Source organism: Stenella coeruleoalba (assembly GCF_951394435.1).
Source record: "Stenella coeruleoalba genome assembly, chromosome: 8".
In the NCBI taxonomy this organism is placed as follows: Eukaryota; Metazoa; Chordata; class Mammalia; order Artiodactyla; family Delphinidae; genus Stenella; species Stenella coeruleoalba.
This window is the reverse complement of record NC_137154.1, coordinates 104456374-104484109: the sequence shown is the minus strand read 5'-3', so window position 1 is coordinate 104484109 and position 27736 is coordinate 104456374. Positions and strand designations below refer to the sequence as shown.

Here is a 27736-nt window from a genome sequence, read left to right as displayed (position 1 = left end):
GTCCATGTCTCTCCTGTTTCCCCTCATGTCCTTTTCAAAGCTCTGCAGAGATACTGCCCAACCTACCACAGTGAAATTTAAGAAAAACAGAAGTACGTGGGGTGTAAAACCTAAAGGAAGAACCTCAGAATCCTAAGAACCACTGAGTTAATGGCCTCCCTTTAATTTTCTTCACACTGTGGAAAACAATACGCCTTGTTTTAATAAGATTACTGTGTCATATTTCTTGGCAGGCCTGGCATCGGGGAAAGGGCCATATCACCAGCACGGATTAACGTTCTCTTCCTGTGAAACGCAGGAGCTGTTTTTTTAAGGTGGAAACAATACTATTCTATCTTCACTACTTGTCTGGAACATGAGAAGAAGTGTCCTTATAAGGACGAGGAGGGAGGCAAATAAGATGCGCCAAGGTTTTCTTTCTGCCAAAACTTTTAAACCCAAAAAGATTGATTAAGTGAACATCAAAGGCAAACCAGAGAAGGGGAAGGAAGTCAGAAAAACTTCAGACAGAGTTATGTACGGAAGACAGGCGTAACCCTAATCACTTTCCCTTAATCACAGCGGGAGTGCTGTGCCTGGCTAAGAGGGGATGCTTACTGGGGATGGAGGGATGGAAGGATGGAGGGATGGATAGGTAGGCGGGTAAGTGGGTGGGTAGATGGGTGGATACAGGGGAGGGATAGGTTGATGGATGGGCGATCTGCGGGAATTAGACCCCTAGGCCCTAAGAGGGTCACCTTCCTAAATCACTACCCAGTCATAGGGCCAAGTCCTAAGGGAATTATCTCAGATAACTGCTTATGCTGTGATACAAGGAAGAGCAGTACTTCAATTACCTTTAGATGTGTTTTTTTAATGGGTATATATACACCTAGTGCCATAAAAAGGTTTATTACCTTTGACTCAGTAACTTCACTTATGAGAGTTTATCCTAAATTTTTTTCTCAAAAGAAGAAAAAGTTATTTGCATAAAGGTGGTTTTAAAGCATAATCTATAAAATTTAACAACCATAGCAACCTACAAATATTAAAGTAAATTATTTCAATTCTATAGACTATTAGCCATAAAATAACGAGAAAAATTATGAAAAAACATGGAAGAACGCCTATGGTAAGGGAAAATTCAACACTATATGTACATGTTTAAGGAGCATGTGTAAGTCTTGCAATCACAAAATATAAATAATAATTTCAGCTTTATATGTAACCGTGATAACAACTATGCAGAGGTATACCTGCATGTCAAGAGGCTGGAAAGAACCACCCAAAAAATAACATCAGTAAATAGGTTAAAATGGTAGAATTCTGGTGAATTATATTTTTTAACTTAAAATTTATTAAAATAGACTTGAGATATTTAATTCACTTTCACGTAAATAATATTTTCAGAGGAAAGAAAAGTAAGAAAAACATATTTTAAATGATTACCAGAGTTGCCCCAACCAGGTCCTAGTTAGCTCAGCATCTTACATTAAGTCACTGGGGAAGAGCCTAACGGTGAGGAGGGAGGAGGGGACATCTCTGAGCAGAGGACACTCTCAATGGAAGGGAAACGGGGAAAAGATAATATAAGTCTATGCAGGAATGTCTCTGAGAATCAGAGACTCCTGTCTTCCTCCTTGCCTAGTTCTCTCCCTCCATCCTCTCTTTACCTGCCCTCCTTCATGACATTTCTACCCAGACACAGAGCTGGCAGCCCTTCCCAATGCTCTCAACATTTTATTCTCACGTCCTCTACGACTCCATGCCCACAGCCTCCAATACCTCAGCCTTAAAATACCGAGCATCTTAGTGTTCTATTGCTGGGTAGCAAATTACTACACACCTGGCCATACAAGACCACACCCTTTTATTACCCCACAGCCTTCGGGCATCAGGGCTCCGGGCTCAGCTCAGGGTCTCAGGAGGCGGTGATGGAGGCTACAGCCGGGCTGCATTCTCATCAGGAGGCTCAACTTGGGAAGAATCTAATGCCACTCATTTAGGTTGTGGGCAGAGGTGGCTTCCTTGCAGACGCATGACAGGGCCCCCGCTTCTCACTGGCTGTCATCCTGAGGCTGCCTTCAGGTCCTGGGGGCCCCAGGAAGTCCCCGCCACGTGGCACCCTGGAGACCAGCAGCGGGTTCCGTGTTTGCTCCTTGGAGACCAGCAGCAGTCTCCCATTCTGGTCCACCTCCCACCCTGACTCTCCCTCATCACCACCGCAGCTTCACGTAGACCTCTGCCCCTCAAGACGCTCACATCTATCTTGGCTCCACTGACAGACTTCCAAAGGAAGCCACACCCTCCTGTTCAGGGAGCCCCAGGGATCTCCCCTTCGTCCCTCCCTCTCCTCAAGCTCCTTTCTTCCCTGGGCCTTCTGCTCTGCCCCTCCCCCTCTTCCCTCCGCTCCCCCCCCCCCCCCCCCGCGCCCCTCCTTTGCCGACTAGCTCCGCCTCGGTCTCAGTTTCCAGGGCACTTCCTCAGAGAAGCCTTTCCTGACCCTCAGACTAAGATGTCATAAAACGATTAAATAACCTTTTAGTAATTCCGGGTTTAATGCTTACTTGCTCTACAGTAAGTCCCCTACATACAAACGACCTCCGTTCTGAGAGCGTGCTTGCAAGTCCAGTTTGTTTGTAAGTCCAACAAAGTTAGCCTAGGTACCCAACTAACACAATTGGCTACAGAGTACTGTACATAATAGGTTTATAATGCTTTTCACACAAAGAATACATTAAAAAAAACACAAAAAAATAAAGAAAACAGTTTTAATCTCACAGTACAGTACCTTGAAAAGCACAGGAGCACCAGCTACATCACCGCTGCTTTTACGCTTGCTTCCGGACATCCTGGGCTTGAAATAAAGATACTGCACTACTGTACTCCATACAGTACCGTAACGTACACAAAAGCACAACCACTTGTAGAGGATGCACGCACGTGACAATGTACACCAGACACGTGAACTAACTTATCTAATCGGACATGCGAACGCACGTTCGCATCTTTGAAAGTTCGCAACTTGAAGGTTCGTATGCAAGGGGCTTACTCTATTGAGTTGTAAGCTCTATGGAAGAAAGAAAATGTCTCCACCTTGCTTGTTCCCTGCTGTAGCCCTGGTGCTTACTTCCTTCAGTGCCTGGAGCACACCAAGCACTCAGTGGATTTATGATGAATGCATTAATTAATACTGTGTAGGCAACATCTCTGAACCTTCCACCCAAGCCTCCATGCTGTGACTTCTGAGGCTGCCACCCTCCTGAATCTTCTCTCCCCAGGTTGTCAGCAGTGTCTTCCTAATGGCAAAGTCTTCCCACCTCTCACCGCTACCTGTCTGTAGCCCCTAGCACACGGACTCCTCCCTTTCTCAAAGGCTCTCCTAGCCTTGGCTTCGGAGCCCTAAACTCTCCTGATTCCCTTCCTCGCCCTCTCATCACCCCACCTGTGTTGCCTTCGAAGATCATCTTCCTCTTTTAGAATTTCTGCTTCACCTCCATGTGGAGAAAACCCAAAGCCAGTACCCTGACCGCATCTGAAGCTGGCAGCTGGATCTCAGCCTCTGTAGCTTCAGTGATTTACCAACTGAACTTGAACTCAACCTCAGAAAGCCCCCTCCCCTTCCTTCCTTGGTTCCTCATCTCTGTTGTCTGTTAACGTCAACATCACCTGAGTTCAAAGCCTCAGAGTGACCGTCAGCAGCTCCCGGCCTCCCCCCAAGTCGTCTCCTGCGCCCAATCCTTCCTCTCCGCCCGCTTGGCACTCATTCCTCCTCGTGTGCATCCCAACAGCCTCCTAAGTGATGACCCCCACCTCCAGACCCAGAGGACCGCTTACCAGGTGTCTTTCTAGAGTACAGTTCTGGTCATGTCCCTCCAACACATGATAGTCCACAGTGACCATCATTTGCCTAAAAAAAAATCCAGACTCCTTATATGACCTTATGTGGTCCCCACGACCTTGCTCCCAGGGCTCTTCCTCACCTTGCCTCCACCCTCACCTGCACTCTCATCTCATCTCCCCAAGGGAGTCACTGCTTCCACAACTGCTCACCTCTGGGCCTTCACTCAATGGGCTGTTCCCTGCTCGTAAAAGGCAAAATAAAACAACAAATAAAAGCACCTGCCTACCCCTCCAGGGCCAATTCAAATCTGACTTCCTCCAAGAAGACTGCAGGTCCAGAATCTGCTCTTTCCTTTGCATTCCAGCCTCAGCCTGTGCCACTGCTGGAGCACCGTGCGTGGTTTTGTAATAACCCTTCGGGCATGGCTAACCCCTACCACTAGACTGTGCTTCTCGGAGACCTGATCGTCTCCATCTGTGCCGTGTCTCCCGTGCTGAGCCAAGCCCCGGCCCAGAACCGGTGTGCGATAAAAGGTTCTTACGTTGAAAGACCAAGGTTGGCCCAGCGTGAGGCTCCCTTTGCCCAGGTCCCAAGAGCTGCTCCCGTTAGTTTGGAGCGATTCAGGCTCGCCTCTACCACAACTCTTTACCTCGGCAACTACAAACAGGAAATCCAGGGGGAGGAAAAGCTGTGGCTGATAGAAAAGCAAGCTCTCAGCCCAAACCTCCAGCTGCCTTGTTAAAATGAACAAGCAGCAGAGAGAAACCTGTGGCTTAGGAGTTGGGTTTCTTATTGTTATTACACACACACACACACACACACACACACACACACACACACACACACACACACACACACACACACACACACACACGGTATACCTTTCCCAGGAATAAGCTGGCTTTAACAAGCAGCTGAATGAACAAATGGAAGATGAGAGGCAGAAAGAGATCTGGGGGCTAGAGCACAGAACCAGTGGACCTTTTTTAAAACCCCCATGAGGAGAGTGGGGTGTTACAGTGGGCCTGACTGTGCCAGGGGGTGTCAGAGCCCCCCAGATAAAACGAAGCCTCAGAGCCAGGACCAATCAGAGACAGCACAGCTTACACAGGTCACACTGTATCTGCCTCTCTCTCCTCTACATGTGTTCAAATCCCAACCGAGCGTCCAGCACAGCAGGTAAAAACGGGGGCTGTGCTGGCGTCGTGGGTCTGTCCCTTCCTAGGGAGGGGGGTTCCCTGTGTCTCAGGGCCTCTCTGCTATGATGGGAATAGAATCACAGTGCTCGATTCTCAGGGCTCTTAGGCTTACAATTTGGGTTGGCCAAAAGGTTCGTTCCCGTTTTTCCATAACATAACATCTTATGGCCTTTTGGCCAACCCAATAAGTGAGATAATATACGTAAGCAAACAGTTCAGGGCATACTCAAACCCTCCATCCATCCATATTAGAGTTTTTTCTTTCTTTTTGGCATGTCCACTGCACGTCAAACACTGCTGAGTGAAACTGAAATTTAGATTCTTATGTGGGTGTGACCTGTCAGGGAGAGCTCCCAGCACTTAGACGGGGAGGTGACGGCACCAAGCAGGACCGACACGGAGGCCAGGGGCAGTCGTGTGGACCCGGGGGCTGGGCTGCTGCAGTACTGGGTGCTCCCACCTTTTTCTCCACCACCTTCGTTTCCTGGGAAAGTCCAGTTGCCCCGGGCCCAAGGCATCCCCCATCTGTCAAGGCAGGGTCGGCCCCAGAAAGAGTTATTGCCAAACTGCCGTGCTATCCCAGTGCTCAAACTGAAAAGAGAACTGTTCTCAGCAGGCTGGGCCTGTGAACTCTTTTCAAACTGCGTCCAGCTAGGGAAACTCCGTTTTCCCACTGGTGTTTGCCCAGGAGGCTGACACACACCCCGGATCCCCTTCTACCCTCCTCACCATCCTCTCCTGCTTCTGTGGACGTCCTTGGCCTTCAGCCGAAATCAGGGGTGCGCTGTGCACATGTAACAACCAGCTGTCGTGTGCCGCTTTCCGTGGTGTAAGTGCTCTCACCACGGAGTTGGGAAGAGATGCCCTCCGTCAGGTCTTGTGACCCCACGAGCCGGCTCCAGGACACGGAGCCCTCGCCGTGCCCTCCCCTCCTCCCCCATGGCCCTGCAGTCCTATCTCCAGAGGAGCTACTGCAACTGCCTTTATTCTTTCTACCTCCCTCATTTCTTTCAGGTCACTGAAAGCAAATCATCCTTTGGAAGGCAAGTCCTAGTGTCAAGGAATCTAGGTTGTTCTCAATGCTAGGAGCGTCCAGGACGGCCACGTACAGCCACTCGGCCACGCAGGGCACAGCTCCACCGGCACCATCCACGGGGACTTTAATGTGAATGGTAACCCCAAGATTGGTGCGGAATGAGGGGCCTGGGAGTGTCTGCACTGCAGTGAAAGGGTGTTCCTGAGTTAGGGGCAGAACAGAAACCACAAGGCTCCCCAAGACCCCCATTCCTGGGCGAATTCTTGGTCTCAGCATTATCTCCAGCTGCCGGAGACTCTAAGCAAATTGGTGCTGGGGGGTCTCGGCAGGTCACATTATCCTGTCCTCTCCAGAGAAGCACTTAGACATTCACCCTAGGAGTTGCCTCTCTGCCAACCTACTGAATCAGTTCATTTTTTAATTGATTCAACAAACAGAGAGCATCTCCTAGGTTCCAAGGAAATGCATTGAACAGAATAAGAAGTTCACAGCCTAGTGGGTGACCCAGACAAGCAAGCCAGCTCTTTCTCATCACATTGAGAGATATGTACACACCAGGAAAGGAGCATCACCACAGGTAAATTTACATCTGCTAATAGCGACCGTGTATTGAAGGCTTACTCTCAGCCAGGACTCTGCTAAGCATCTCCTCGATGTTATTTAATCGCTACAGCGATCTTATCAGGCAGATATTATTATCCCCACTCATGCATGAGGCTTTAGAGGCCTGGAGACATCATGACTTGCCCGAGGGCACACAGCGAGGAAGTGCACAGGTGGGTCTGGCTACACAGCACTTGCTCTTGAACTCTGGGCTACACCAGACCCCAAACTGTCTTGCAGTTAATGGTGGCTAATCTCGGGTCAGTTAAGGGCCAAATCTTTCTCTGTATCCTCTGGGGGCTGCTGAGCTGCAGACTAGCCAGAGGGACCCAGAGAAAGAGACCCTCCAGCTACCCAAGGAACATGCGGTCCAAGTGTGGAGTCGAACAGCCACCAGGCCACTGCAAGTCACCCCACTCCTCGAGCCCACTTCAGATGCTTCCTTGGAAATTCTGACTCTGAGATCTTAAATGGCAGCTCAGCGCTATTTCTGAAAGCACACATGACAGCCCGCAGACATTTGGTTTTCTTCTTCTTAACAGGCCCTTGTTTCTAAAATGGAAAACCTGGAGAAACCAGTGGAGTAGAGACAAGGTTTTAAGTTGAAGGGAGAAGGGTAAAAAGGAAGAGGGAATTTCACTCCTGGAGAATCATTCTGCCAAGCCAGACCCCCTCAGATGAGGCAGAAGATGGAATTTGGGGACACGATGACCTCAGGAAAATCTCCAGGGACTCCAACTAGCCTGGTTCCAATGACACTTAACAGCTCATCACCCTTGCCAGCTCTGGACCCAGCTGAGTTTGGCCTTTTGAAGCCCTGCAGAATCTAGCCCACTTGCTTCTCTTCCTGATATGCAGAGATCTTAGAAAAAGTAGCCAATCCGATTCCCCTCGGGTAACAAAGCAGGATTCAAGATGTAGGGAGAGAGGCTCTCTCAGCTGTCTAAGATCAGAAAACAAGTCCATGGCAGGCTTTGGAAATAATAGGACTAATTTCCCCGGGCTTTGGTTTCCACAGCCAATCTAAAGAAATCCAGGCAAAGGATCCAGGGCCTGAAGCAAACACACAGTCCAAAAAAAAAAAAAAAATGATTAAGAAGAGAGTTTGTGCGTCACAGCAATTGGAAAAATCAGGACATGACAGTTTCTTCAACGTCTGTCTGACTGCACAAAGTAACACAAGTCTTAAGACTTCCTTCTCCATTCCTTCTCCTGACCTCTGAGCCTCAGGTATCCCGGAAATCCTGTCCCACTTCAAGTAGCTAATAGACCTAAGAGTTTTCTTTTCTGAGCACAGAGAGAGTGGGAATAAACACTAGTGACTGAGAAACCGTGGGCAGGACAAGGCAAAATTCCAGGTGGACTTGTGCAACGGAGAAATGTTCCAAACTCTTCTCACCGGTGATGCTTCTGATTGAACAGGGCCCACACCACAACATCCAACCATTCCTGTGGTCCGCAGGCCGCGGTTGCTTGGACGGGGCCATCAGGCCCTGAGCCAGCCAGATTGTGGAAGTGAGTTCCTCCTGGCAGTAGGATTCCCTGAGCTCTGCAGCCAAAAGCCACGTGGGGACAAGGCAAATCCAAATCTTGGCCCCTACCTGGAAGCCACAGCTCACATCGGAGACTCAAGGAAGATTGCCCTTGGGCCTCTGGCCAGCTCTGACCCCTGTGGCTGGAGCCCTCAAAGAAGGTCCCTGGATGGCAAATAAAAGACTTTCTTTGGGATTCACAGTCTCTTCAAAGGATGTTCTCTCTGGTCAAATAATACAACACACATTTTTCAGGGAAACGGAGAAAGCAGAGGCTGGGGGCAGCACCCATGAACGCCCCCAGGCCTCCTCTTTCCCCCATCACCTTACGGCAGAGGAGAGAAAACCTGGGCTGGCCCAGGCCCACTGGGACGAGGGTGCCCAACAGACGGTGCCCAGGCTCATCCTGGACACATCCCCAGCTGGGACACCCGCCTGGCTGGGCTGCCCTCCTTCTAACCCTGTTTGTCTTATTTTCTCCAAAGAGCCCCCTGGACAAGGAAGAGACAGTTAGAAATCACTTCTTTTCAGATCTTGAAAATGAGGCTCCTAAGGGTTGCTGAGTTAGGGAGGAAGGGGAACATTTGCGTCTCTCCCCTTCACCCCAGTGGGTTCCTAAATCTAGTTGCCAAAGAGGTTCTGAGGACTTGCCGGTTGTTCTCAGATGCCTCGTTCACCAGCCCTGAGCCTGAGCCCAACTCGATCAGCCCAACATCTGGAGAAAGCTCCTGTCCAGAATCTTCTCCTCTTCTTAGTGGAGGGAGTCTGGGGACATAGGAGTCCCTGTCCCTACAAGAGACTCATTGGAAGCCTGCAGATGACTCGCTCACAGGAAGAACATCTTCCTCCTTTTAGAACCCAGGGTCCCAGCTCCCAGATCTGTGCTCCCCATGTTTCTATATGCTATTCTCATTTAGTTTTAACTTCAATTTTCTTTTTTCTCCCCATCAACTACAGTCTAAAATCCACTGCAAGGTCATGCCCCAGGAGACAGAGCTAGGAATCCAGCAGTGCTTATGGAAGGGCCTAAGGACCTGGGGTTCCAGTGCAAGTGGTGTTTTGAATTTAAGTTGGTTCCCCTCCAGGATTTGGCACAGAGTGGTCTAGAGCAGGCTTCTCAGGATTTTCAAACTAGAATGCGGCAGGTGAGACTGACAAGCCAAGGTGGGGGAATCCAGAGCTATCCCTGGAAACCCCAGGAGCGTTGATAGAAAGCCTTCTCCAAAAACCACAAGAAAAGGTGACCAGAGTGAGCAGATCACACTGTGCCATTAACTGCTTATATGACTATCAGCAAGTCACCTGTTGGAACCTTAGTCTCTTCATCTAGAAAATAAGAAAGAGATCGGGGAATCTGGGGTTAGCAGATGCAAACCAGCATATATAGGATGGATAAACAACAAGGTCCTACTGTATAGCATAGGGAAATATATTCAATATTCTATGATAAAACATAATGGAAAAGAATATAAAAAAGAATTATACATATGTATAACTGAATCACTTTGCTATACAGCAGAAATTAACAAAACACTGTAAATCAACTATCCTTCAATAAGGCTAAGAGCTACCGAGAGCAGGAACTCCATCTTTGCGGCGTGCTGTGTTAATGTGCTGTGTGCTATATGCAAATGTATGGTGACGCACGCTTCAGAATGGCTCATCCCTCCCGACAATTATCTCACACCTACTCACAGGGCCCTGTGCCAGCCCAGCTGGGGACACAGCCATGAGGAAACAGGAAATCTCTCTCTCAGGGAGCTCAACCCAGCTAGAGAGAGACAGGGCCCTTCATGAGCAACAGACACAACTGTTCTCGGCGCTCTAACGGCGGGATAAAGAAGGTCCAGAGGAATCACTCAGAGGGACATACCAGGAGTCGGGGAAGAAACGGAGTATAACCAAGGTCTCAATTTACGGTTGTGGTTTGGACATGAGGGAAGGACAGTGGAAGCAGAAGGCACAGTGACGGCAAAGGCGTCCTGGAGTCCCGGGAATGTTCGTGGAATGATGAACGTGGGTGAGGGCCAGGGGCAGGACAAGGAGAGGGACACCAGGTTGGCAGGACAAGCAAGGAGAGAGCTGAGGGCCTTGAACACCAAGCTGGGGAGAAGAAAGTGTTCTCAAAAGACAGCGAGGTTGGCTTTCGTGCTGCCTCCACGTTTGCCCTCCCTTCAGCCTCCCAAACCTGATCAGATCCCAGGCCGTCACGTCCCGGGATGAAACGAGCCCAGCCTGCCAGCCCTGTGCTCACGTGACCTCAACACCAAAGAGTGGCCAGGTCCAATCAGAGCATCGCCCACCGCACACTTGTCTTTTCACATGAAACTCTAGACCATGGAAGGCCAAAGGCAACGACACTCCAGACCGCTCCTCCATGGGGAGGGGCTCTGAGCCAATCGCCCCTGTCCAGGGCAGTCACTGGCTGGGAGGGTAGAGGTCCAGGCTGTGCCGGGACACTGCCTCCCGACTTGTTCGTTTTGGTACATCACACATCACAGACACAGCACTGAGGCCATCAGGATGCTCCCCAACCCCGCCGGGTCTCCTGCTGAGCCAGCTCCAGCCCAGCCCCAGGGGAAGGATGGCGACGGGGCTGCCAGTCAGCTTCTCCTGCGGTGGCGTCTCCCCCATGCACTGAGCAGTTATCTCTAAGGGTGATTAGGAAATAAAACAGCTCCTTTCCCATTAGCCGCAAACTGGCCCATTTGGGCCCCGAGACAGCCCAGCTCCAGGAAACCCGGGCTCAGCAGACGGCTCAATTAGAGCAGGTGGTCTCCCCACCCCGTACGTTCTCCTTCTGCCTTTTCTTGTTTGGGGCAGCAGAGCGGGGCGGGGTTGGGGCGGGGGGGCGCCTTGAGGTTGAACTTGTTGAAAGTGCAAGGGGAAGAAAATTGTTCTCATCTGAATACACAGAGTCAGCTGTTGCCAGAGGGTGAAATCTACCCAGGGTGAGCTCCCCTTACAAGCCAACGCGGTATTGGGCCACAAGGGGCTCTTGAACTTGGGCCGGCGCTATCTGGGTGACCCTGGAGACGGCTGCCAAGTAGACGGGATGCCCCGAAGGGAGGCGAGACAGCAGGGGTGGGTAAGGGTGCGGGCGGCGGGGAGATCTTGGCCCACACTTGTGTTGCAGGCATTCAACACACACCAGCCCTCCGTCCATGTCAGTGAGGGAGGGGGCAGCGGACGGGGGCACCTGCACCACAGATCCCAGTTCACAGGGCCTGTCTCTGACCCCTCAGCCGCGGGGCTTGCGGGTGGGATCTCTGGCTGCTGCATCTCCAGGATTTCTGGGAAGAAGCTGATGTAGTGAACGGGTGCCCTGGATACTCCCGGTGATGTGACATCCTGAGAACATGCCCCAGCTGCTTTGGGGTCCCCCAACCCTACCAAGCAGCCTGGCTGCCCCAGAAACTCAGAAAACTTTTCCATTCTGAGAGTTACAGCAAATGGGCTCTGGAAAAAGAGAGCAAAAGGACAAATGTGAAGGGAGGAATGGGGAGGGATGGGGAGTGAGTGAAAGCAGAGAAAGGAATCTACGTGGTACCCTAGAAAGAGCACTAGAATGGTCCAGAGACTGAGTCCTGGTCCCTGCGCCTTTTAAACTAGCCCGATTGATAACTTCAGGCCAGACCCTCACTCTCCGGTCCAAGAGGGGAGCTGGGCTATGTTACCTGAGGTTCCGTCCAACTCTCAACTAACATGTGGTGAAACCAAAACACAGGAGCAATACCTCCAACTCTGCCCAGGTCATGGAGAGCGTCATCCTGACCCCAGATGTCCCTGGCGTCTGCTCCAGGGATTGAGAGAAAAGTGCTCTTCTTCTAAGACCTGGAGATGCTGTTGCACACGTTAAGCCAGGTAAGCCAAATTACACGGAAAATGCATTTTCTGCACTGGTGGGAAAGTGTGCAGAGAAATAAAGACTCAGACGGCAGCGTTTCTGCTTCAAAGGGGCAGGGAAAACCGAACACGGCAGGCCATTGACTGACAGCAGTAGAAGCATCCCTTGCACTGAGGCATCTTCGAGGAAGAAAGGGGCAACCTGCAGAGGGACATTCGCACTGTTTTTCCCAGTGGGGCCATCTCTACACCACAACCGCCACTCCTCCCGTTTACGTGGTGCTTGACACGTTCCAAGGCTCAGCATGCGTTCGACTTTGCTCCAACCTCAAAGCCCCCAAGTAAAGGAGGCGGCAGCAGTGTCTCCACACGGATGAGAAAACCAAGGCTCGCAGGTTAAGGGACGTCCAGCGCTTCCTCCACACCTGCAGCATCTCCCATGAGGCTCATCTTTGGGGGCCAGTAGAGGACAGGCAAGAGCAGAGGGGAAAGCAGTTACAGTGCCAAGGACTGGGGAAAGGAGCCTTGGGTTCCATTTCAGGGTGTGTTTTATATCTCCATTTCTTAGTATCCCCTCCCAATTCCCCCAACTCTTCAACATACATCAGAAATGTCAGTGCTTTCTGGTCAGGATGTAACAAACTGCAGACTAACAAAAAATGCATAGAACAATGAGAAGGGATCATCTAATCTACCCTGTCATTTTACAGATGGGGAAACTGAAGCCCAGAGAGGTAAAGTGACTGGCCTAAGGTCACACAGCTAGCTAGCAACAGAGCCCAGGTTAGAACCTGCTATTCCTGACCCCTGACCATGCCGGGCAAGTCAGAACTCCCGGCCGATGGGAATGACCGGGGAAGGACCTGGGAAGTTCCAAACGCAAGCGGTCCCTCTGTGCCCTTCCCCCCTCCTGTCTTGAGGTCGCACCCCCAGGCCCATATGCTCCACATCAAAGTTGGAGGCTGAGCCAACAAGCCTTCCTCTCATATGGAATGACTCTGATATTCACGTCCGAGGCTCTCATTCCAACTGAAAACCTGATGCCAATCCAAATACAGCAGGCTAATCAGAAAGCTCTTGGTTCTTTCCCCTTGTTTACAGAGCCACACTGGAGGCCTGAGCCCCTCTGACATAACTACACAGCTGGTGCTGGGTAAGAGCTTCCCCCAGAGTGGCGAGGGAGGCCTCTCTGAACTGTAAGGGGTCTCCCTGCCTCTCTAGATCATCGTGCGCTCCTTCCTTCACTCCACAATCACGTACTGGGGTCCACTGTTTGTCAGGCTTTGGGCTAGGAGCAAGATCCACAACTGCGGGTGAGATAGAAAACCACCTTCGAGGAGCCTTCCTTCTAGCTGGGAAGCAAGTGACATCTACATTTTCTGGGCAAATTCTGAGTCGAAGGGAATCAGTCGAAGGGAACTTTTTGGATTACAAAACCCAAAGCAGTGGCATTCCAGCCCAGCAGGTCAAAGTGACCTGGCATCTCCAACTCAGTGACGTGAGGCTGTAAATGTATTACGGACAGGGGATTTGGCCAGTTATCTGGGGGAGAATTTATGGAGCAGGCAGGTCTCAAACAAATCTTGAGAGAGAAAGAGGATTTAGAAAGATGGAGCCTAGAACCTATGGAGCAAGGGAGGGGAAAAAGAAACTAGTAGGTGGGCACTCACCATGCTCTGCTGTGGTCAGCGGGATGTACGAGTCATCTCGACCCCTCTGCCCACACTTGTGTGAAGTTGCCATCACTGCTCCCATTTCATAGATGAGGAAACTGAGGCTCAGAGGGACTACTACCCATGATCACAGTTCTGTTCCAGGCCCGTGTGAGTCCAAAGCTCACGCTCTTTTCACTGCGCTGTGCCCAGGGAGGAGCTGAGAGGAGACTCCGGTGCTGATTATCAAAAACTACAAAAAAGCAAAAGACAGCTTAGTTACAGAACCTGCAAAAAGGTTTGCAGTTTAAAACAGTCATTTGTTCACAGTATTTTTCAGTGACTGTAAAGCCATGCTTGTCTTATCATCACCATCTCCATCACCAATCATTCTGATGAGACTGTGTAATGAACGAAAACCACCTGCTAGATACTGAGCCAAGTTATGGTTCAATTTCATTCTCCCAATAATGGGTTTACTTGCACGATTACTGTCCACATATTACAGATGAGAGAACTGAGGCATGGGGAAAACTCACCCAAATTACACATCTAGGGTTTCCCCGGTGGCGCAGTGGTTGAAAGTCCGCCTGCCGATGCAGGGGACACGGGTTCGTGCCCCAGTCTGGGGAGATCCCACATGCCGCGGAGCGGCTGGGCCCGTGAGCCATGGCCGCTGAGCCTGCGCGTCCGGAGCCTGTGCTCCGCAACGGGAGAGGCCACAGCGGTGAGAGGCCCGCGTACCGCCAAAAAAAAAATTACACATCTATTAAGTAGCACAGCTGAGATGCCAGCCCAGGTAGCCTGACCCCAGATCCCACAGTGTCAAGCACACTGCTTATTCTTTGAGATTCTACCTGCACGAAGTTGGGGGTCACCTCACAGATGTCACAGAGACAGAACACATGGCAAAATGTACAAGGAGGAAAACCACTGATCTGACTGGGCCACGTGAAGTCATGGAGTGGTCCTTGTGGAGGCACAGGACACTCCATAGAGACATCAGTCTGAGATGATTTATGGAGAGAATGGAGTTTCAGGAGCTGCAGGAGGAGGAGGACAAGGAAACCCAGGTGCAGCGGGTCCCACAGGGACAGGACGCACAACCTCAAGGCCACAGCTCTCGCAGACCCAGCCCTGGGCCCAATTCGGGCTCATGCCACACCTCCCAAGCACCCCAAAGGCAGCTGCGTCCCTACGGAGTTCCTCTGTCCCTACCACGTGACGGGTGCCAGACACCGTATCCTTCACGGGAGGAAATATATCTCGGAACCTGATCTCTTGTTACAGGACACGCCGCTGCTTCTATAGGCTGTGAGTGGAGCCCCACGGACCTTGTCTCCCCCAGCCCCCCATCACCTCCTCCACTCCCAGCTCTCCGCTTCTCCATAAATCATCAGCCCAACGGAGCCAAGTTCAGCTTCCCACTTTTCAAGTCTGAGGGCATTTATTCCTGCTGATAAACTGGATTTAGACAGCTTCGCAAACCCCCGACTGTGGCCAACATTATGAAGGTGAAATATTCCTGGAGCCCCGTCCTGTCAAGGAGAAGAATGTACAGCACAGGCGCAAACTGGCACTTTTCCCACCCGTTTCTGTTCAAGGGAGAATTACTTCTGTCAGGGACTGGAGCTGTGCTTGAGGGTTGGCTAGAGATATAAATCAGGATTATTACATTGGTGCTTCCCACCAAACTCCCAGAGAAGGAAGGCGGCCCTGCAGGCCTCCATCACAGCCTGCGGCTCCACCAAAATAAATAAGGCCCTGGGACCAAACCTGACCGCCACCCCGGCCAGCGCACGGCCGAATCCAGACTGTGAAGACAGCCGCGCTCCTCACCAGTTCTGCAGACTCGGGAGGACGGCTGGCATCCTTCGCGTCCTTGTACAAATCCAGGGGTCACGGTCCAGAACCCAGGCCACCCTGCAGCATCTACTGTTTCTCTTTTTTTCCTTCTTTCTTTCCGTCCTTCCTTCCCTTTTTCTCTCTTTTTCTTTCTTTCTTTTCTCTTTCTTTTTCTTTCTTTCTCTCTCTCTCTCCCTCTCTCCTTCTTTCTCCCTTCCTCTTTTTCTCTTTCTTTCTTTCCTCCTTTCTTTCTTTTTTTTTTTTTTTAGGATTCTAGCCAAATCTTGCTGTGGAGCCTGTGTCAGACATCAGGAAATGGCGCTCATCAGTAGGATGTGCTAGACTGAAAAATAAAACTGGTGTGATGCATGGAGGCAGGAGGGGAGCGCCGCCATCAGCGCCTCCCGTTCCTAGAAGCCGCGTGCAGACACCCAGCGAAGCTGGGGCACGCGCAACGCCACTCTGAGGCCCACGAGGTTAGAGAGTAGCACAGGGAGGCCCAGGGCTCTGACTCCTAAGCCCACACGCCCCACAGGCCGTGCTCCGGGAAGCTTCCACTCACTCTCAGACGCTGCCCCCCTGCCCTGCAGTTTCGTCACGCACGGGGAGGCCCCATGACTGACGGAGGCCAGGTGAAGGGACCAGAGGGCCCGGGGGCCTCCAGAGTCACGTGTATCCACCTTGGCCTCCCCTCCCTCCACACCCGTCTCGGAGGCGGGGCCAGCGTCACCAGCTCCCAGAGTGAGAGGCAGGCAAGTCCACCAGACCACTAGCGGGCGTCAGACAAAGGGACAGTAAAACGGGACGCAGAGAGGGCTGCACGGGCTTCATAACCAGGCAACGTGGAGTCCGATCCCCGCACCCCGCCAAGTACCAGCCGTGTGGCCCCGAGCAAGGTACCTGCTCTCCGTGGGACTCAGTCTCCTCGGCTGTAAAATGGGGACAGGACGCCCCCGCGCAGGGTCAGCAGGTGCCGCCCCCGCTGCTCTTGGAGTCCAGCCGGGAAAACCAGCCCCTCCCCCCGACCTCAACTGGGCTACTCTGCTTGGCCGATGGACCTGCTGAGTAGAGTTGGAGTAGAGTTGATGAACAATGTTGTGTTAGTTTCAGGAGTACAGCAAAGTGATTCAGTTGGTACACATACATGTATCTATTCTTTTTCAAGTTCTCTTCCCATATAGGTCAGTACAGAGTAGAGTTCCCTGTGCTCCACAGTAGGTCCTTGTTGATTACCTATTTCATATACAGCAGCGTGTACATGTCAACTTGATTTTAGTTCCTCCTTGTAAGTCTTGCATGGTGTCACTCCCCAAAACCCTGGATCAGTCCTCGGAAGCTAGCAAACTCCAGACCTGGCCTGGCAACCCCAGCTCAGCACCTGGCTCGGGGCTCCTGCCCCACCTCCTCCAGCCTCCACCCCGCCATCAGCATTGCCTCTCTCCTGGCCGCCCCCCACAGACTGCCAGGCCTTCCCGCCAAGCACCCAGCCCCTGCCAGTCCTGAGAAGCTGGGATGGGAAAAGATACTTCTGTCTGCCTCACAGAGGTTGTTTTAAACAGGAAAAGTGACATATTACTATATGCAAATGCTATTAAATTCTGAGTACAAGAATTTATTACACAAAATGCGTTCAGTCTGCTCTGTTTTGTAATGACTTTTCAGATAGCGCATACGTTCAGTGTACCCTTCAAACTATACGATCCATTTCACAATCACCGAAAATGTTTTCACAGTTCATCTCCCACTCCAGACCCTCACCCTACTTCCCCAGAAATAACCACTGTTAACAGTTTTTTGTGTGTCCTTCTGGAAATTTCCTGTTCCTCCATAAACACATGCCCAATTGTTACACAAATAAGAATATATTGTACATTCCACTCTTTGCCGTGCTTTATGTCTTACTTAAAGTTACACTTTAGAGATTGTTTTCATGACAACACACACGGAGCTGCCTTATTCTTTTTGATGGCGGCACGGGGTTCCATGACTTGGATGTCCTGTAATTCACAATCTGATCTCTAGGGATGAACGCTTGTGTTGTTTTCAGTCTCTGGCTACTAGGAACATTGTGAGAGTGGGTCTCTAGTTCACGCCCGTCTGCCCATATGTGTCAGTGTGTCTGCAGCACAGATTCCTAGAATTTTGAAATCTGATGGTGTCGGGTTGCTTCCCAGTGCATTCCACACGTTTATGCTCCATTTATGCTCTCAGCAGCGGGCTATTGCTTGTTTCTCCACTTCACCAACATTTGTTACCCTAACATTGTATATCAAAGTAATGCATGCAGAAGTCTTACAAACTGTGAAGCTCCATGTAGATCTGAAAAGGCACCCTGCTTGCCACCTCTCCCGAGAAGCTTTCCCTGATTTCTCACTCTCCAGAGGGACCGCCTCCCTCCTCTGATCTCACACAGCACCGTGTCTGCTCCTTCCTCTCTGTGCACGTGCGCTCCTGTTACTGCGGGTCCACAAGTGCTGGTCTTGGCCCATCGACTCGACTGTGAAACAGAACTAGTTGGCTCAGTTTCAACCTCCTGCAGCAAACTTTACACGCTTGCACAAAATAAAAACTTGCAGGGTTAAATTTGGATCCTACCAACCCAAGTTCCTTGGGTTCTAACTGAGGCTGGCCGTGTTGGGCAGGGGAGGGTCTGGGATTACTGGAAGACGTCAGGGTTCCCTCCACTGCACCCTGCAACGTGCTGTTGGTATCCAGTTGTTTCTCCCCTAGCCCGGGGTTTCTTGTGAGAGTCAGACCGTCTCTGATTTTTTACTGGGTCCAGAGTGTACCTTCCTAGGTATGTGAGCCCTGGCAAGAGTCTCATGCTAGACGTATGCTTAGCAGCTGGTGGCTTTACCCTGGGGGTGGGAAACAAAGAGAGTGAATGGTTTTTTCCCTTTACTCCATGCAGCTCCACAGGTAATGCAGGCAGACCTCTGTGAACTAAAATACTGCTGCCATATCAGTAAACAAAGGATGTTGCAGCCGTCAAGCCATCACATTACAGCCTCCCCAGGTGAGCCCTGAGGAAACTCAGTATGGGACAGGATGCCCACCATCTAGAGGTCAACTGCTGCAGCCACCCCTGACCACAGTGCACCTGAAGTGACTCAGGATGTGAAAACGCAGGATACTGGCCCCAGACAGCTGAGGTGCACATCAAAGGAATGATGCCAGTGAGCCCAGACTTTGCATCGTCCCATCCATAGAAAAGTGCGAATTTCATTAACTTGAGATGTCTGGTTTTCTTTGATTAACAGTAATCGTTTGATGTTCCCACTACCTGGTCTTTTGTTGCAAAAACTCCTAATATACATCCTGACACCCCCTCGCCTGTTCAGAACAGTATCTCAGCATTGTCTGAGATGCTGCCTCTCGGGCTTGAGGTCCTCGGACTGTCCGCTGAACGAAACATAACTCTCAACTTTTAGACTGTGCACCTAAGGAGAGTGAAAGCCACGTCCTGCCCAGTCCCCCAGCTAGCAAAGTCCAGAACTAACACCACCTCAGGCCTTCAGGAGAGCCACTGCTAATACACCAAGAGGGACAGAGCCCTGGATGTGGAGTCTTCCTGCATGACCCTGTGACCCACCCCTGCCCTTGTCTCCTCTTCTTTAAAGTGGGGACCACGTTCCCCAGGGCTTGTGGTGAGGACGGGGTAATAACAAATAGCTCTTCAGAGTTTAGAAAAGTTTTTTTGCAAACACGTTTCACTGATAAAAATGAAAACACAAAGCCCACATCAGGCCCAATTCCCAGCCACCCTGGTCTGTAACCCCTAGCCCGCCCCAGTCTATTTTCCCAATCCCTAAGAAGGGGGGTGGCGAGCCTAGAATGTCTCTCCCCTCATCTCATAAGTGGATCCAGATGTGGCAAGCACTGGAGCCACCTGCACGTGTGCACCTGTGCCCCTCCCCTCCCCTCCCAGGTCCCTGGTGGGACCACCCGCTGCCTGGCTTCAGGGCTGTCTGGATGGCCGCTGAGGGGCTCCAGCTGGGGGGGCGAGGGCCCACCTTTTTACTCCCATCAGCCTCTCTGACAGCAGCAGGAGGTCAGGTGGTGACAGTGCTCAGCAGTTCTGCCCAGATCCCCCTTCCCCAGCCAGCGCCCATTTTCCTGGGGTGCTCAGGGACCACGTCAGACAGATCAGAAGCGTCCACAGCCCTCCAAACACAGCCCCCGCCTCCCTCTGCCCTGCCCGCTGAGTTCCCCAGCCTGGAGATCTGGTCCTGGAGGAGTCAGGTCGACCAGAAGAAGCCACGAGGGTGCATCACAGATGCTGCTGCCCTGGGCAGCCTTGCAGTCACTCTGTTTCTCTTCCTCTGTCCTCTACCCTCTAACGCTTCACGCTTTTCTTCCTGTCTGTCCACACTCACTGCCCCTCCCTTTGTTATGCTCCGTGTCTCAGTGTCACTTCCTGTCTTTGTGGATTTCTCCCTTCCCCTTTCTCTTTCTCCCACTGCCCCACTCTTTGTCTCCCAGCTACTCCATCATTTTCTGACTTTCTGAGCTTTGGGAATAACTGTGTTCCAGGGCCAAAGCAAGACCTGGTAAACCCTCATGTGGGGAAATTCAGCCTCTTGCTGGGGGGTTGCCATTTACTAAGAGGGCGGTTGGGATGCCTGGGTCTCGTGCATCAGTCCGGGACTCAGAGCACATCCAGCTGACTGCAGCCTGTGAGCACCTCCTCCCAGCACCTCTCCAGCCTCGTCTGCCTCTTACTCTCTCCACACAGGGAAATGCTGTAAATCCTCTCTTCCTTATTTCCCAGACCCTCAACACATCCTTTACCTCCAAACCCTGCTCACAATGCTTTAACTCCAGTTCCAGAGCACAGTGAATCAGGAAGGGTGGTGATGGTAAAACACCATCACCTGCCCAGGGAGAGAAAACAGACCTGCCCAGGGAGAGAAAACACACCTGCCCAAAGAGAGAAAACACACCTGCCCAAGGAGAGAAAGCTCTGTCTCAGAAGAGAGGGAGTTTAGCATGATTGGATGTTTCCAACCAGAGGGCAGAAGACAAGCTGAGCTGTCAGAGAGAACCAAGCATGAGCTGGAGAGAGACGTGGGGAGCAGGACAGGGTTGGTCTAGGTAAACTTCTAAATCTTTGAGATGTTTCTGTACCTGAGTTTCCATATCAGGAAGTTGTGAGGCCCTGGGCTTGCTATCATAAGCTGCTGTCAACTCTCAGGGATTTTAAGCTCAGATTCCCATGGTCCCCAGTTAATCTGTCCCTACAAGAAGGGCCACTTCTAAGCTAGAAATTTCCCTCCCTGCCCCCTGCCCCCCAAACACCTGTACTTTTTCTGGCCAAGCCAGCTCTCTCTCTCTCTCTATTAAATGCACACTGGACATGGGGCTTGAGGGGGGCGACGCTTTGGGTTTTTCTTCATTCTTCTCCTTTTCCCTGTTACAGCACTTTCAGGTCCATTATCTCATTCTTCTTGAGAAACTCACCGTGTAATTTGAAAGTGAGGAGCTGCTAACCCTGAAATGAAGACAACTCTCTTGGAGATGGAGCTAGAAGGTTTACTCCCGAGACAAAAGCCGGCCAGAGATGCGGAGCTGGGCGGTGCGCAGCCGAGTGGGGCGGGGCTTACGGAGGAAAGAGGAAGACAGCTTAGAGCAAACAGCCAGGACAGGGTGGTCGTGGGGTTTCTGCTTGAGTTGCTCTGTATCGATGGACCGAGACCCCAAAGGAAACTTCCAAGAGGGAGTCCCTTGGCCTTTTGTTCACTGGACAATAAATCCTTCACCACCCCTCCTCCCTTGACCCCCTGCCCCCGCCCTACAATGCAGAGCCTCCTGAAGCAGCATTTACTGTTAGGAAGAGAGGAAAAGGAGCATGTGGCAGGGAGGGGCTGACTTCCTCTGCACAGCCACTGCTGCTTCCTCAACGCAGACCGGGGCACAGAGTGGTACTTGGCAACCAGCCTTCAGCAAGCTGTACTTTCTCATGGCGACACTCAACGCGAGGCTCCCCTCCCAACACCATGTACCCCTCTGACAGGGGTCTACAGTTAAAGTCTTCTGAGTCAGCAGTTTCTGTTGGTTTCATTGGGATCTTAAGAGCCTCTCGGGCAGTAGAGATGTCTCTTTTTGTTTTTCTTGCGGTACACGGGCCTCTCACTGTTGTGGCCTCTCCCGTTGCGGAGCACAGGCTCCGGACGCGCAGGCTCAGCAGCCATGGCTCACGGGCCCAGCCGCTCCGCGGCATGTGGGATCTTCCTGGACCGGGGCACGAACCCACGTCCCCTGCATCGGCAGGCGGACTCTCAACCCCTGCGCCACCAGGGAAGCCCTGAGATGTCTTTGTTTTGATGGAAGAAGAGACAGGAGCAGGATTCAAATAAAAAGGTTAGTGTTGATTGAAAAGTTTAGAAGCACTGACTTTGGAGTCAGAGCAGAAACTTTCAAGTTCAAATCCCTTTTACTTTGCTGTGAGATTTAAAGCATATCACTTACACATCCGGAAGAGATTATAATAAGGGTAATAAGAATGCCAGCCTCATAGCACTATGATGATCCTGTGAGATACCACATTTGAAGCATTTAACACAGCATTTGACACAGTCACTGGTCAATAAATGATAACTGAAAAAAAAAAAAGAAAGTCATCGTGTACCAGAAGAAAAGCTCTTGTTTATCTGTTCCTGGGGTCAGTGGCTGGGGAGAGTTCTAGAGTTTTTGAGGGCTTCCCCTGGAGTCCTAAGATACAAACGGAACATGGGTGGAATTCCAACAAGGAACCCATTCTTCTCAGACCACCTCTTTATCTTCAATCTTAGACTATTCATAGAGACTTGAAAGTAGCCCCACCAGTGTTTACAAAAATTAGCCTCTGGTTCCAGGAAAACTTTAATTTCTTTGACTTCAAAGATCTTTGAAAGCAAAATTGACCTCCAAACAATAAAATGGAAACATGGTTTGCAACAAAGATAGAGTAAATACCTGTGGTCAAAGTGATCATTGTTCAGAAACATTCTCTCCTCTCTTCGTCTCCAGGAACAGAGGATGCATCCTTGGCCCTGGGCTTTTGACCAATGGGAGGTTTGCAAGTGCAAAGTAACCAAGGACGAAAGAAGCACTTATACAATTGAACTTGTTCTCCTGTGCTTCTGCCATCACCTTGGAAAGAACCTTCCAAGCTGGCCTGCTGGTCCCACAGGGATGAGAGACCCATGGAGTAGAGCTGCTCCAATAGGGTCCAGCCTGTGTCCGCTAACTCAGAGAGGCACAAGCTCAATCAAGCCTCATTGTTGTACACGATGTTGTTGATTGCTATGGACTATTACTGAAACAACAATTTAATGACATAGAAATTGATATTTACTGGCATAGAAATGGGATTCTGCTACGACGAAAAGCTAAAATATATGGCATTGGGCTTTGAAACTGGACAGCAGGTGGAGGCTAAGAAAATGGCAACTTGTGTTGTACGGCAGTGAAATATTTGGTAAAATTACATCCAGCAGTAACTTGGAGATTGAAAAAATATATAATGAACGTGTGAACTTGGGCAGCATGTTGAAAACATGCGTTGACTTCTTTAGCGCTACATGATATTATAAAAAGAGAAAAACTTTGAAATAACTGATCAATTTGCACTCAGATTTTAGAAAGAATATAAATAAAACAACTTATCTCCAGTCTCTCTACCCAGTAAAATTTCTCAAATTAAAATACAGCCTATAACAGATTAAATCGCAGCACAGACCAAATATACAAAGCAGCCAATACAGCATGGGGAGCTCAGGATAAAGACCAAGGCAAGGGTATGACAGCCTCTGTTAGAACCTCTACAATAATGAAGGTGGTGCCAATTCAGCCTCTGACCTGGAGTCTAGAGATCATAGGACACGGTCCCTGTGGGAACCATGGAAATGCCCCTCTCATGTCCCCAGTGGTAGGAGACTAAGTGGCTGACAGCACCAGCTACCAGCCTCTGAACTCCACCCCTACTGTCACTCTGAGGCTACACGTCCCACTGGCTGTTCCCAGCAAACGGCAGGGATTCTCAGCAGGCCAGCAACTAGAAGACACGGGGCACCTCTGACAAGCCACCTTGGCTTGAACGCTCCCCTGGTGTCTCTCTTAGAATTTTACCGCAGACTGAGATGCTTCCACCAACCTTCCCCTCTTTCCTCCACCTTCACCCAGGGACAGACCGATACTACAGGCTGACTGCTCCCCCAGCCCCCTCCCCATTTTTTCTCATCCTTACTGACATCTGCTTCTCTGAAGACACTGCTCGCACAAGTAGCCCCAGGAGTGGTCCAAGAAGAAAAAGATAGGGATTGGGTACCGGATCCCACCACCACCATCCTTTTTGGTAGAGGAGGCACAGATGGTGTCTAGCACAAGATGATGGCTCAAGTCACTAAAGATTTCACCAGTGGTGCCCTAGGGAGCATCCCAGTAGGAGGAATGCTGTGGCATTTTTAAAATATGGACGGGATAATGCCTACAAAGACAGCAGAGTTAGCTAATTACTGCTACGTTACAATGTTGCCCTGCAAAGCGATGGACACCAGGGCCACTACCATTTAATGGCTATGTGTGTGAGCTAGGGGGCCACCGAGGGAGCCCCCAGTGAGGACCTTGTCCCCTACAGTGGACAAACAGACACAGCTAAGTGACAGGCTCAGTGTCCGTTAGAGTTACAGAGCTCCGGAAACGGAGCTCCAGAAGCATTTCAATACTCAGCCAGTGGGTCTCTTCTGCAAAAGGGAGATCCCTGGTGGGCAAAACGTGGGACCCTGCAAAAACGGGGATGTCCTGATGGACAATGTTGGCCCTGCAGACTTCCTGTCCTTCCAGAGCCTCAGGCCTTGCAGCGATGGCCCAGCCTTCCCTACAGACAGCTAGCACTTCAGCAATGGACGGTGCTCCAGGGCCCTCTTCCCCACAACGAGGCGATAGGTGCCCCCTTAGAAGCTGACCCCATCCTCTCTACTGGGTGCTGGGACAATAACTAGAGTGAAGTTCAGCTCTGTGACTCTAACAGACATGTTACATACGCTGTGTCCAAGAGGGAAGGAAAGAAACCATCCACTGGAGGAACTGGAAGAATCAGCTGCCTGTGCAGCAGGCCCCATGGGATCACTCCCGGGCTTGAGCTTGAAGGCACTACATCAAAGCGGCCAGGACGCAGCTACAAAAATTGTAATCGCTATGTTGTGCACCTGAAACTAATACTATAGAATATTGTAAATCAACTATACCCCAATTTTTTTTAGGAAAAAAGGAAGAATATTGGATTATTGGTATGTTCATATCAGTACATTGGGACAGACCAAAACATAAACGAAGTGGCCAGGATGTAAGACCAGGTAAGCAAACACTGACTGACTTCGGGGCACTCTCTCTGATTAATGGATTTTACACCCCAGAAAGGACCACAGGGAATGGGGCAAACAGCTGCTGGCATGGCTCCTAAGACCAGGGAAAAGCAATGGCCACTCAGCAAACGGAAATGCTCCAGCTGCTCTGGCAGACACAACAGAAAGGCAAGAAGAGGCTGGGGGAGTGGGCGTGCTGGGGTAGACAGTACAGACTATGAGGCAGAAGCCCTGCTAAGGCATTATGTCCGTTCCTATAGAACCCAAAGACCATTCTTCCCCAGGCCACTGATCACTGAGAAGATTAGAGGGGCCGGGATTGCTGGATTTAGCAAATATAGGATTTCCAGTTAAATTTGATGTTGGGAAAGGCAGTCACAAAGCTGGACTTCTTAATATCCACAGGAAGGACAAAGCTCCCAAGAAATAGAGGCAACAAGGGTGCTGCTGAATATCTATAATCCCAAAAAGTCACCACTGGAGGAGCAAGAGGTTGAAGGCAGACGGTCACCTCAAATAAGAAACACAACCCTTTGCAGGATCACTCGCTCCACAGGTGCCTGGAACCACTGACCGGAGAGATGACTAGATTCCCAAGAGGAAGGACCCTGCAACTCCATGGCAAATACATACCCTGTGGTTCCCCAAAGGGTCTTACTGCCATTTGCTCAGGTGATCGTATATAAGGGAAAGGAAAGAACCAGAATTCTCCAGGACTGGTGAACAGAGGGCCCTAGCTGACATCAATAGCCACAGACCCAAAGCACCATAATGGCTCCCCTGTTAGAATGAGGCCTCTGGAGCCAGGTCACAAACGCAGGCCTGGCTGAGGTACAGCTCACAGAGGCCCTGCGTCCACAGGCTTGCTACACACAGTCCCCAGGGATATCGCTGGAGCTGGGATACTTGGCCGATGGAGAAACCCTCACACTCGATCCCTGGCTCACGGGAGAGGAGCTATCAGAGTTGGAAAAGCTCACTGGGAACCTCTGAATTGCAGCCGAAGTATCATGTCCCTGGGGGGACAGCAGGATGAGTGTCAGCATTAATGACCTACAAGATGCTGCGTCTTTGATCCTTATAATATTTCATTTAATTCATTAGTCGGGTCCCTGCAGAAACCAACAAGCTACGGAGAGTGTCTATAAACCACCACCGGCCTAAATGTGTAGGAACTGCCATTGCAGCTGCTGTGTCCAAAGTGACGTTACTGCTGGAGCAGTTAACAAGACCACGGGGTATGTGACTACTGCCTTTGCAAATGCATTCTTTTCCACTCCAATTTAAAAAAGAGGATCAGGGACTTCCCTGGTGGTGCAGTGGTTAAGAATCCGCCTGCCAATGCAGGGGACATGGGTTTGAGCCCTGGTCTGGGAAGATCCCACATGCCGCGGAACAACTAAGCCCATGTGCCACAGCTACTGAAGCCTGCGCTCTAGAGCCCGCGAGCCACAACTGCTGAGCCCGTGTGCCACAACAACTGAAGCCCATGCACCTAGAGCCCGTGCTCTGCAACAAGAAGTCACCGCAATGAGAAGCCCGCGCACCAAAACGAAGAGTAGCCCCCGCTTGCCGCAACTAGAGAAAACCCACGCGCAGCAACAAAGACCCAATGCAGCCAAAAAATAGATAAATAAATTTATAAATAAATAAATAATAAAAAAGAGAATCAGAAACAGTTTGCACTTGTGTGCGGCAGAAAACAATATTCCTTTACAGATTCTCTACAGGGCTGTGTGAACTCACCCACCCTCTGTCACAATATCATCCAAAGAGATCTGACTGCCTAGACAGCCCACAGGGTATCACACTGACCCATTACATCAGCAACCCCATGCTTGCTGGGAAGACAAGGCAAGAGGCACGGGGAAGACACATGCACTCCAGGGGTGGCTTATAAAACCTACGAGGATCCACAGATCAGTCACTTCAATTAAGTGTTTAGGGTACAAGAGTAAGAAGCATCCAGGATATCCTTCCACAGTAAAAGATGCATTGCTGCATCTTGCATCCCCACCACAAAGAAGGATGCTCAGTGCCTGGTAGGTTTCCTTGGGTTTTTTTTTTTTTTTAAGATTTTATTTATTTATTTATTTATTATTTTTTGTGTGTTGGATCTTCATCGCTGCACACGGGCTCTCTCTAGTTGCGGCGAGTGGGGGCTACTCTTCGTTGAGGTGCGCGGGCTTCTCATTGTGGTGGCTTCTCTTGTTGCAGAGCACGGGCTCTAGGCACATGGGCTTCAGTAGTTGTGGCACAGGGGCTCAGTAGTTGTGGCTCACAGGCTCTAGAGCGCAGGCTCAGTAGTAGTGGTGCACGGGCTTAGCTGCTCCGCGGCATGTGGGATCTTCCCGGACCAGGGCTCAAACCCGTGTCCCCTGCATGGGCAGGCGGATTCTTAACCACTGCACCACCAGGGAAGTCCCTTCCTTGGGTTCTTAACACAACACATTCCACACCTAGAAATGTTGTCCTTCTCCTTGTACTGGATGACATGGGAGGCTGCCAGCCTGGAGGGGGGTCCAGAGCAGGAAAGTTCTCTGCAGCAGGTCCAGGCCATGGTGCTAATAGCCTTGACACTTGGGCCATTTGATCTGGCAGACCTTGTGGTGTTGCTAGTGGCAGCGTTGGGAAAAGATGCAGCATAATAGATATTACAGTGAGCTTGGTGGGAAAATCACCACGCAGTCCTTTGGGATTCTGAAGTAAGTCTACGCTGTCTCCAGCAGGGATTTATAAATCAGTCAAGCACAGTCATTAGCATATGACTGGGCCCTGGGAGAGACAGGATGCTCGACCACAGGACACCAAGTGACCACACACTCAGCGCTGCCCATTATAAGCTGTGCCCCGTCA

At 50.7% G+C, this 27736-nt stretch overlaps 1 long non-coding RNA gene across 6 annotated transcripts in view; it reads right to left on the bottom strand.

The window, feature by feature from the left end:
- LOC307190091 overlaps positions 1 to 27736 on the bottom strand; it is a 287522-nt gene that overhangs the window by 174681 nt on the left and 85105 nt on the right. For all 6 annotated transcript variants that reach the window (XR_013829362.1, XR_013829363.1, XR_013829364.1 and 3 more), the window contains exon 2: positions 13710 to 13944. This is a non-coding gene — a long non-coding RNA (uncharacterized lncRNA). The remainder of the gene's footprint in view (positions 1 to 13709; positions 13945 to 27736) is intronic.